Source organism: Thamnophis elegans, chromosome 1 (assembly GCF_009769535.1).
Source record: "Thamnophis elegans isolate rThaEle1 chromosome 1, rThaEle1.pri, whole genome shotgun sequence".
Lineage (NCBI taxonomy): Eukaryota > Metazoa > Chordata > Lepidosauria > Squamata > Colubridae > Thamnophis > Thamnophis elegans.
In genome coordinates, this window is record NC_045541.1 from 72,962,975 (window position 1) to 72,974,120 (window position 11,146).

Sequence of the window (11,146 nt, forward strand, 5' to 3'; positions counted from 1 at the left end):
TCAGATGACCATGTGTCATAGATTATGATGGATTCTTCTTCCTGCTTCTACTTCCTCCTCCAAATACTAAAGGAAAATGGAGTCTAGCTTCCTAGTGTGCACTTGGTTTGAGAGTGCAGGCTGATGGGTATATGGGTTGGGTCAGCTTCAAAACAATATAATGGGTGTTTGTCCCTCCGGCCACTAGATGGTGCTAGAGAGCAGCAACAGTATATAAAGATCATATGTTGGGGCATGACAATATATTTTGTGCAGACTGCTTGTTATTCATAGAGAAAAGTTTATAATACTTGATAGACATTCCAGAAAAGAAAAAGATTTTATTATAAGAAGATAAGCTGGAAGGAGCAACCTATATTTAATGAATTTGGCTGGAAGGAATAACTTAAATTTAATGAATTAATAGGAATTAGAGTGAATTTATATATTTAATTGAAAGAAAGTTTGAATGTAAACTGCATTTGAAAATGCATTTTTTGCTTTATATATAATGCTTAAGTTATTCCTAAAGTTTCTAAAATATTATTGAAAATGTATTTGAAAATATCTATGTCAAGATGAAGTTTTTTAAAAAATGTATTAGAACTTATTGAATTTACAAATATTCTTAAACAAAAATTTAGAGATTTAAAATGGATGTTAAAAGAGGTTTTTTTCCTCCTTTCAGGTTAAAGAATCTGAAAGACTATAATGAACATTGCTAATATACAGTAAATTATAACAGTCTGTAACAGGGGTCCTCAAACTTTTTAAACAGGGGGCCAATTCATGGTTCCTCAGACTATTGGGGGGGTGGGGGGACTGGCTAAGTGGGTGTGGCTAGGTGGTCATGTGACTGGGTGAGTGGGAGTGGCCAATTTTGCAGTCCATTTTGCCTTTTTCCTTCCTAAGATGCACTTTCTTGAACTCAAGGCATCTATTTATTTAGATAAATTTATCTATTTATTTTTCCCCTCCAAGGGAAAAAAAGCACACACTTTCTTGCCACTTGCTTAATTTCAGTGCAACAGCAGCTTCAGGTTTCTTAAGCCATTAGAAAAAGAATAAAACAAACAGGACTTCCTTCAAAATAACTCCTGATTACATGTTTCAGAAGACCACACAATAAACCAGACTAAGAACTGCATCAATTAAAACTGCAACTAAAACTCCCAAGATTTGGGAAAGAGAATCACTCTAAAATCCATTAACATTGCATTTCTCTGAATGCACCATATATCTTTATCTTATGTATTGTAAATTGATTTCTGATGCATTTAACTTATGGAATTATCTTTTGTTACTACTTCCAGCAATATTAATCTGTATTTCTTACTTTATGTAAAATGAACAGATTTCAAATTACCGTATTTTTGGAGTGTAAGATGCACCTTTTTCCCTCAAAAAAGAGGGTAAAAATTTGGGTTTGTCTTATACACTGAATACAGCATTTTTGGTATACCGAACCCCGCCCCCTTTGCAAAATGGGCATGCAGAGGATTTGGGAGGCTTGCAAAGTGCTCCTGAGGGCTGGGGAGGACCGTTTTTGCTCGTTTTTGCCCCCCAGCCCCAGGAGCACTCTGCAAGTCCCCCCTTTTTTGCAAAAAAATGAGGTATGCAGAGGGTTTGGGAGGCCTGCAGAATGCAAAAACTTTTTTTAATGTACCTTTTCAAAATCATGGTGCCTTATACTCCTGTGCATCATATAGTCCAAAAAATATGCTATATATACCCCATTGAGGATGTCTGTAGCCAAACACAACCCCCACAAATTTGCTCTCTCTCTCACACACACACAAACTGCTTTAAAAGGTAAATATTAAATATAAAGTAAATGTTACAGGCAATACCTTAATGCTGATTAAATCTAAAAGAGGCCAAATAAGGAGGACTGATCAGAAAGTGACTCACTGATAACTAAGGACAGATCCACCTCAAGTTTCATTTAGAATTGGAGGGGTGACAGAAAAAGAAAAGCTTTTAAATTAAACAGGCTTACTCTGGTAATTACACAGCTAATCAATTTAGGTTAAGAGCCGAGGTGGCACAGTGGTTAGAGTGCAGTACTGCAGGCCACTTGAGTTGACTGCTAACTGCAGTTCAGTGGTTCAACTCTCACCAGCTCAAAGGTTGACTCAGCCTTCCATCCTTCCGAGGTGGGTAAAATGAGGACCCAGACTGTGGGGGCAATATGCTGACTCTGTAAACCGCTTAGAGAGGGCTGAAAGCCCTATGAAGCTGTATATAAGTCGAACTGCTATTGCTATTGCTAGGTCCCGGAACGCAGGGAATGAAACAACAACAACAACAACAAAACCCTTCCCAACATTGCTGCTTCTGAACTAAAGCAATTGAGCAGGGAAGCCAGAATGTGAAAGATCCTTAGCAAAATGTTCATCTTAGCAACCATAGTAAGCACATGCAGAGGAGACAAATCCAGTCAGTGAAGGTGTAATGATGTGTGTGTTTTATGTTATATCTCAAGTTCAAGTGTTATGCCCAGTTCTTTATGCATGTTAGGAAACAGTTAACATTTCTAGTCATGTGATCTGGGGGCAGGAAGTTGTTGTAAGATGGCTGCTGCTGAGTAAAGACAAGCTTCTGGTTCAAGCTCCTTGCTGTCTGCCTTTATATTGCGTTAAATCATCACATGGTACCAGGAGTGGGGTGAGAAGAGTCATGGCAGCAAACAGCAACACAAAGAACATTCCTTCCCTGGATTTGGAGTCAGGGAGTGTTAGATCGGGTAAAGGAGGCACACTAGGCATCAAGTAACAACAGCTCTTTATTGCAAGTCAAGTAAACATCCGGAGTGAAAATGGTCTGGCAGCATCCCCTTTTAAAGGGATCTGTCAGACCTCTTGACCAATGGGATTCAACCTCTGTTCCCGCTGGAACAGAGGACCTTGGTGGAAACTTCTTTCAGTCTGTCAGCAGGGGGGAATATCTAACACCTCTTCCCTCTAGGATAGATGAACCCAGCTGGTGATGTAGTCACGAGGTGGGCTTTTGTGTAGTTCTGCCTGACCTGCGCAGTTCAGTTTCAGTGGTTTCTTCGGACAAGTCGGACGGACTTGTTTGCTCCATGGTTCTGCCTAATGGAAGCTCCTGGAACTTTCCATAGGCTGCGGCTGGATCTTCTGGAGTGGATTCACTCGGAGCTCGCTGTGGTTCTGCATCCAAGTCACATAAGTTTTCCGCTATTTCCGGGCTTGAGTTTGAAGTGACTGGGTTGTTGTTTTGATTGTTTATCACAGGAGTTACTTTTGGTTGCCTACGTTTGGAATTGAAAAGCCGGCTACGGAGTTGGTCAATGTGCCTTCTCCAATATCTACCGTCCTCGAGCTGTACGGTATATGATCGAGGACCTGTAATTCCGATCACCGTGGCAGGAATCCACAATGTCTCCCCTGTGTAGTTGTGTGCATATACCAAATCCCTTATGGAGAAGGATCGGACTTTGCTTGTGGAGTCGGGGGGTGATGTAGTAGAGTAAATTGGGTGTAGCTGGTCTAGATGAGACCTTAGGTGGCGGCCCATGAGAATCTCGGAGTGGCTTCTCCCAGTGGTAGCGCTGGGTATGATGTGTTGGCTCAATAGGTAGTGATCGATTCGTGTTTGCCAATCGCCGGGGCCCATCCTAGGGAGGGCCTCTTTTGCAGAGACCATTCTCTCTGCCTGGCCATTGGAGGCCGAATGGAATGACGCAACCAGGGCATGCCTGATCCCGAGGGATGCTAGGATGCTAGGAAAGTCTCAAATGGCATGGCTGTGAATTGTGGGCCATTGTTCGAGACCAAGATATCAGGGAACCCGTGTGTGGAGAAAAGTTTCCGTAGAACTTTAATAACTGCTTCTGCTGTAGTTGATGTCATTAGGGCTACCTCTAACCATTTTGAGTAAGCATCCAGCACTATAAGGAATGTTTGGCCATGTACTGGTCCTACAAAATCGATGTATACCCGGGACCACAATGCTTGTGGTCGCTCCTATTCTTTAGCGGGCGCTTCTGGGGGGCTGGTCTGGATTCCTGGCAGGGCGTGCATGTGGCTACCCATTCCTCAATTTCCCTGTCCATATTAGGCCACCATACGTAACTCCTTGCTAAGGATTTCATCCTGACTATTCCAGGATGCCCTACATGCAATGCTTCCAGTACTGTGATGCGCAATTTGTTGGGAATAGTTACTCAGTCCCCCCCACAACAAACACCTGTTAATCACCGACAGTTCATCCCATTTGGTAAAATACATTTTGAAATCAGCCCCGACAGGTCCCTTTGGCCACCCCCTCCACACCCAGTTCAGAATTTGCTTTATTTGTGGGTCTTTTGCAGAGTAGCATGCAACATCACTAGAGGAGACGGGTCCATTTTCCAGGCAGTCAATGAGGAGGACCATTGTCTCAGGATGGGGTCTGTGAGGACTTCGGGCAGGGGGCAGTGGCTCAAGGCATCCGTGTGCCCTAAAGTGGAGCTGGGTCGGTGAATCAGGCAGTAGGAATATGCAGCCAGGAAAATAGTCCACCTGGTCATTCGGGGAGATAATGACACTGGGTGGGACGATTCCCAGCCAGTAACCCTAAGAAGGATTTATGATCTGTGATTAGTTCAAAATCTCGGCCGTAGAGGTACTTATGGAATCTTTTTACTCCAGCCACTGCAGCCAAAGCCTTGTGCTCCAACTGGCTGTAATTTCGCTCTGTGGTGGACAATGCTCTGGAATAAAATGCGATGGGGGCTTTGGTTCCGTTGGGCATGTGGTGGCTCAGGACAGCACCAACACCAAATGGAGATGTGTCGCATGTCAATACTAAAGGCAGGGTCTGGCTGTATTGTACAAGGAAGGAATCTGCTGACAGGAGCTTTACTGCGTTAAATACGGCAGTCTCGACTTTGCCCCAGGACCATTTCGTGTTCTTGGTTAGGAGGCGATGTAAAGGTTCAGCAATGGTGGCTTTCTGTTTGAGAAAGACGCTATAGAAATTAAGGAGCCCAAGGAATGCCTGCAGTTCGGTCTGATTGAGAGGTGTGGGGGCGTCGTTAATAGCTTAAATTTTTTGTGAGGTTGGGTTGATCCCAGACCCATCGATCAGGTACCCAAGGAACTCTACTTTTGGTACATTAATTTGACATTTTTCCTTTTGAGGCGGAGACCTTTGTCTCTAATTTTGGTCAAAACTGCTCGGACGCTTTTTAAAAGTTCTGCCTCATTTGCAGCCGATACCAAGATGTCGTCGAAATAGGGGACAACTCCTGGAATTCCCTGCAAAAGTCATTCCATGACACTTTGGAACAGTCCAGGGGCGATACTAACTCCAAATTGCAGGCGGTGGCATTTGAATGCACCCCTGTGCGTCACATGGGCCTCCACGGTAGCACCATCTGCTGGCAATTGTTGGTATGCCTGTGCCATGTCTAATTTTGCAAAGATTTTTCCTGGGCCGAACAAATGTAGGAGGTGCTGTACAATGGGTACAGAGTATGAGCTTTGTTGTAATGCTTTATTAATTGTACATTTATAGTCCGCGCAGATGCGGACAGACCCGTCAGGCTTGACAGGTGTCACAATTGGTGTTTCTCAGCATGTGTGATCGACTTCTAAGATGCCCTGGTTCACAAGCTTGTCTATTTCTTTGTCTATTTTAGGGCAGAGAGCGAAAGGTACTCTCCTGGGTTTTAGCCTAATTGGGGCTATTGTGGGGTCTAAGTTAAAGGAAATAGGGGTTCCTTTGTACTTACCCAGACCAGTGCCAAAAACATCCTCGAACTCCTTAAATATGGGTTCAGCGCCGGTGCTGAAAATGTCCTCGAACTCTTTAAAGATGGCTTAAGCGCCTTCGTCCTTCACGGAGTTGATGCCGGTCACTTCCATTCCTAAAGCTTAGAACCAGTCCAGCCCCAGGAGGCTTTGGAGGTTTCCGCTGACCATTGTCACAGGAAGATTTCCACTGAATTGCTTGTAGTCCACCCGGAAGGTGCCCTGGCCGACGATGGTTCCCCTGGTAGTCGTGCAGGCGGATGTTGGGGTGTTGGAGGTGACGCTTCTGTAGCTTTGGGATCGCTTGCTTGAGAACTGACCATGAGATTATGGTCAGTGATGACCCGGTGTCAATCTCCATTTTGCATGGAGAGCCCTCGATGACGACAGTGACTGTCAGCTTTTTGGAGCGCCTGGTATGGATTTGTCTAACTAGTTCAGTGACATTCAGCTTCCTTAGGCACCCTGAGTGGATTTGTGTGATAGACATTTGGTTGGCGACCCTGTCATCGCTTTCTGACTGCCGTGGGTACTTCTGCCAAGCCCCTGGTTTTGACAGCTGCTGGCGGCTTTTTGACCCTCTGGGCTGTCTGGTGGCAGTGGGGAATTCGCTGTGGCACATCTTGCCAATGTGCCCCTTCCGCTTGCATTGCTGGCAAGTTGCATCACGAAAACAGAAGGATGCTCGGGCATGGTCTCCTCTGCAGCTGGTGCAGGCCAGAGTTTGCACATTGAATTTTTGCGCCTTCTTGGCATGGCTACTGCGCATGCGGCAGCTGTCGTCTTCCCCACTTTCGGAACTCTCGGGCTCGGTGGTCTCGGGATGTTCCTGGGTACCCTTCTGCATGTCTTGAGGTGTGCTCTGGCTCCGTAGGGTTTCCGTCGACTTGGCAGCTGATTCGGATGCCCTAGCCTTGTCAAGTGCGATCTGCAGAGAGAATTTAGACTTAGCAAGTAACCTCCTCTGCAGAGTGATGTCTTGCACACCGCAAATTATATGGTCCAAAATCAGCTCGTCCAGGTCTTGGAATTCACAGTAGGTTGCAGCTTTTCGGAGCGCTGGTACATACTTGTTGATGAATTCGCCCTCCTTTTGGTTCCTGATGTTGAATTCAGGCCGGCGAACATATTTAGATGGCTTAGGTGTGTAGTGAGTCTTCAGTGTTTGTTGCAGTGCAGACCAGGACACTGCTTGGAATGGAGTTGGTTCTGAGAGTTTTTCCGCCGTTTCGAACACTTCCTGGCCGCAGTAACCCAGGAACATGTTCTTTTTATGGGCTTCTGGAACGCCCATGAGATCGTTTGCTTCCAGGAAACACTCAAATCGTAGCATGTATGATTCCCATTGTTCGGTGGCTGGATCATATGGAGTTGGTGGGCATGCATAGCAATTCTGATTCTATCTGGTTGTTCCGCGATGGCTTGCTCGATGCCGCACAGGATGCTCCAGCTGGATGTACTTGCAAGGCTTCGTTTGCTCTTTGCTCTCTTTGTTTGTCTAGTTGCCTTCCAATCCCACCTTTGTCACCAGTGTTAGATTGGGTAAAGGAGGCATACGAGGCATCAAGTAACAACAGCTCTTTATTGCAAGTAAACATCCGGAGTGAGAATGGTCTGGCAGCATCCCCTTTTAAAGGGATCTGTCAGACCTCTTGACCAATGGGATTCAACCTCTGTTCCTGCCGGAACAGAGGATGTTAGTGGAAACCTCTTTCAGTCTGTCAGTGGGGGGGGGGGATATCTAAGAGGGAACATATCTGAAAACTGGTCAAAGTGGAGGGAGCTGATAGAGCTTGTGTTTGCAGGATCTGATGCAGACAAATGGACTGATCAGCAGAAAGCAGCACATTTTCTGATATGTGTCGGACAGAAAGGATGTGATGTGTGCAGAGCCTGGCAAGCAAGTGGGGAGATCACTGCAGAGGACAAAAAGAAAACAGAGGTACTGTTTGCAAAGTTTGAAGCATACTGCACCCAAGGAAAAATTCCACAGTGCAGAGAAAACTGTTTTATGAGAGAAACCAGTGTGGAGGTGAATCTGTGGATGAATGGGTAACACAGCTGAGCTTGCTTGCCAAAGCTTGCGAGGAGGCAGACATGCAATAAATGCAAGAAAAGAGGACACTTTGCCAGAGTGTGTAAACTATCTTCACAAACTGGAAGGTCACAAACACGGACTGTATACACTATAGAGGACAATGATGACAATGCAGGATCAGACTCTGACTGCTCTCTGATATATCTTGCAGCGGTACAGAAAGCACATCAGTCTGCAGATGAAGCAAATGTAACATTACAGATAGGGGCTAACAAAACTCCAGTCACATTCAAAATAGGTACTGGAGCACAAGTAAATTGTGAGGCCCAGCCACGTATACTTGGAACACCTCAGGAATAAATCCCCTTTAGAGACTCTGGGCCTACCGAAACTAATGGGATATGGTGGAGAAAGCTGAAAGTAATGGGTCACTGTTATGCAAAATGCTCTTACAAGGGATCTGAACAAGTTTTACAATTGTTTGTGGTATAAACGCAAGCCCCAGCTGTAGTAGGTCTCAAAACAAGTAAAGAGATTGGACTTGTGAAAATAATAATGACTGTGGATGGTGGGCATAGAGGTCTGATGGAGGCTGACATTAAACGTGAGTACTGTGGTCTATTCAAGGGCCTGAGGTGCCTTCCAGTTATAAGCCACATACGTATAAAAGAGGGTGCACAGCCTGTCATCCATGCCCCAAGGAAAATACCTCTAACTCTTGTGGATAAAGTTAGACAGGAACTCACTAGGATGGAGAAGTTGGGAGTAGTAAAGAAGGTCACTGAACTATCGGAATGGGTCAGTTCTATGGTTGTGCTGGAGAAGAAGAACACAGGTGCAATTCGCATATGCATTGACCCACGGGATTTGAATGAAGTAATCATGAGAGAACACTACAAACTCCCCACCATAGAGAACATAGCACACAAGCTAGTAGGAGCGACAGTGTTCAGTGTATTAGATACCCAGTCTGGTTACTGACAATTGCGTCTTGATGAAGCCAGCAGTTACCTCACTACTTTAACTCCCCTGCGGGTCGATGGCACTTCACAAGGGTACCTTTCAGCATAGAGTCTGCACAGGAAATATTTCAAAAGAAATCACACGAACTGATTGCTGGTCTACATGGTGTTGAAGTAATAGTTTATGATTTGTTGGTCTATGGAAAGGATCGAATAGAGCATGACAGAAATCTTACTGCTTTGCTCAATCGATGTCATGAGAAAAATCTTAAACTCAATCCAAACAAAATGCAAATTGGGGTAGAAGAAGTGACATATTTTGGACACCAACTAACCAAGAGGGCTTGAAGCCTGATCCAAAGAAGATTACAGCACTTCTCGACATGAAGGCCCCAACCTCCAGAAAGGAGCTGGAGACATCACTGGGCATTTTCAACTATCTATCGAAATTCTCTCAGGGCTTCGCTCAACAGACAGCACCGCTACGTGCATTGCTTCAGAAGGATGCTATTTGGTGTTGGGATGCAAACATGGAAAAGACTTTTGACAAAGTGAAGAAGCTGGTTACTAAACATCCAGGGCCAATACTGAAATATTTTGATGTAAATGCTGACACTGTGCTTCAAGTGGATGCATCCCAGTTTGGGTTAGTGCTGTGCTGATTCAACAAGGACATCCTGTGGCATATGTTTCATGTGCACTGACCACGACACAAACCAATTATGCTCAAATTGAGAAAGAGGTGCTGGCCATTGTGAATGGATGTGAGAAATTTCACCAGTACATATATGCTCACCCAGTAGTTGTGGAAACCAACCACAAACCGTTGGAGTACATACTACGAAAACCACTAGCTTCTCATGTTTGCAGCGAATGATTATGAAATTACAGCAGTATGATCTCACAGTGAAGTATAAGCCTGGAAAGGAAATCCCAATGGCTGATAGCCTGTCAAGGGTGTTTCCAGAAGGACATGAAGCCAGGGATGAACCTGAGTTGGAAGAGCAGGTACATACAGTACTAGTGAACATGCCAATATCAGATGTACAGCTGGAGAAGATAAGACAAGACACCAAATAGGATAAAGTACTAGTGAAACTAACTCATGTCATGTGCAATGGCTGGCCAGAAAAACGCAAAAAGCTGTGTCCTGAGCTGCAGGAATTCTGGCCTGTGAAAGATGAACTATCCATTCATGAGGATATCATATTAATGGGTGACAGTATCCTTATTCCTAAGTCACAGCAGGCAGAAGTAATGGAACAAATTCACCAAGGACATTTGGGCATTACTCTGTGTAAGCGCAGAGCACGGGAGTTGGTTTATTGGCCTAATTTGGACTCTGATATTGAGACACTTGTGAAGAAGTGTGATACCTGCCAGACATTTCAAAAAAACAATATGAAAGAACACCTTACGCTGTAGAATGTTCCTTCACGGGCGTGGCAGAGACTGGCTACAGATATTTTTCATTTTGAAGACATCTACTACCTGATGGTAGTAGACTACTACAGCAAATACTTTGAACTAGTGCAGCTGGGAAGTCTAAAAGCATCAACAGTAATATGGACTTTTAAGACAATACTTTCAAGACATGGAGTGTGTGAAGAACTTGTGTCTGACAATAGGCCACAATTCTTAATATATATATTTTATTATGTTTTCATTCTATACAATCACATATTCACTGTGCTTAATCAGGGCATATAACATTGAGTAATAAACACGGCCCTCACTTATATAGAAAATGCCCTCTACAATACAAACCCAATATACCACCTTGGCCCACCATACACCCTCTTTCAACCCCCTCCAACTTTCATTCTTCCTTCTCACACACCCCTCTACGCCTACTTCCCCCTAACCCTATCACTCCCTCTAATCCATTCCCTCCCTCCCTTCTCCTCCTCCTGTCTCTCACCCTCTCCACCCTCCTTCTTCTTTCACTCGACTCTTTCCTTCAGTATATTTCTATTACCTTCCAGTATATTCGGTTTGTTCTATTTTCGCACTAACATTGAAAAGCCACAGTATACAAATACAATCATGGAATTTAACACATATTGTATTTCCCCCCTCCCCCCTCCCCCTAAATCCCCACCTCCCTTCCCTCCCCCCGACTTCCCAAAGACCATACGTGGTATAACTTTTGGACAATCACAGTCTAAAATATCTCTACATTGAACTCAGCTTCTTACTGTTACCCAAATTTTAAACAATTTAAATTGTTACTGATACTAAGCATAAGCTATCTGGAGTTTCTTAGTCCCATATTTACTTTTTATGTAATCAATCCATTTTTTCCAGTCTCGTTTATATCTCTCGTTTGAATGTTCTTTGAGATATGCTGAAATTTTGGCCATTTCGGCTAAGTTCATAACTTTCAAAGTCCATTCTTGAATTGTAGG

At 44.3% G+C, this 11,146-nt stretch overlaps 1 long non-coding RNA gene across 1 annotated transcript; it reads left to right on the forward strand.

Moving 5' to 3' along the window:
- Nucleotides 1–2,625: 2,625 nt before the first annotated feature.
- On the forward strand, nt 2,626–7,526 carry LOC116508700. Its single transcript, XR_004255399.1, has 3 exons — nt 2,626–2,705; nt 6,751–6,753; nt 7,485–7,526. It is a non-coding gene; the product is annotated as an uncharacterized LOC116508700 (long non-coding RNA).
- The last annotated feature ends 3,620 nt before the right edge of the window (nt 7,527–11,146 follow it).